The 835-nt window shown below is 55.7% G+C and overlaps 1 protein-coding gene across 3 annotated transcripts in view; it reads left to right on the top strand.

The window, feature by feature from the left end:
* The window catches only part of XG (Xg blood group), a 17,236-nt gene that overhangs the window by 8,649 nt on the left and 7,752 nt on the right, over nt 1-835 (top strand). The window lies entirely within an intron of this gene.

The following is an 835-nucleotide window of genomic DNA, read 5'->3' as shown; positions in this document are numbered from 1 at the left end:
TGGGTGGCTGCTTCCTGGGTGCCCGCCAGCAGAGAGGCAGTGCGGCTCCAGCCCAGACTTGATTTCATTGGAGGAATTCGCGCGTGTGCACGTGTGCGTGTGTGCATATGTGTGCGCATGCCTGTGTGTGCGTGCATGTGTGCATGCATGTGTGTGCATGTGTGCACATGCATGTCTGTGTGTGCATGCATGCCTGTGTGTGTGCGTGTGTGCACGTGTGTGCGCATGTGCATGTGTGCATGCATGTCTTTGTGTGTGCATGTGCATGCATGTCTGTGTGTGCACGTGTGTGCATGCATGTCTGCGTGTGTGCATGTCTGTGTATGCATGTCTGTGTGTGCACGTGTGTGCATGCATGTCTGCGTGTGTGCATGTCTGTGTGTGTGCATGTGCATGCATGCCTGTGCGTGCACATGTCTGTGTGTGCATGTCTGCGCGTGTGTGCATGCATGTGCGTGCAGGTGTGTGCGTGCATGTGTGTGCGTGTGTGCATGCATGTCTGTGTGTGCACGTGTGTGCATGTATGTCTGCATGTGTGCGCGTGTGTGCGTGTGTGCGTGTGTGCATGCATGTCTGTGTGTGCGTGCATGCATGTCTGTGTGCGTGCGTGTGTGCATACGTGTCTGTGTGTGTGCGTGCATGTGCGTGCGTGTGTGCATATCTGTGTGTGTATGTGTGTGCATGTCTTGTGTGTGCATGTGTGTGCATGCATGTCTGTGTGTGCGTGCGTGTGTGCATGCATGTCTTGTGTGTGCGTGCATGTGTGCGCGTGCATGTGTGTGCGTGCGTGTCTCTGTGTGCGCGTGTGCGTGCGTGTCTGTGTGTGCGTGTGTGT

This window comes from Pteropus vampyrus, unplaced genomic scaffold, assembly GCF_000151845.1.
Source record: "Pteropus vampyrus isolate Shadow unplaced genomic scaffold, Pvam_2.0 Scaffold521, whole genome shotgun sequence".
Taxonomy (NCBI): Eukaryota; Metazoa; Chordata; class Mammalia; order Chiroptera; family Pteropodidae; genus Pteropus; species Pteropus vampyrus.
Note: the sequence above shows the minus strand (reverse complement) of the source record. Positions and strands in the feature narration are given on the sequence as shown.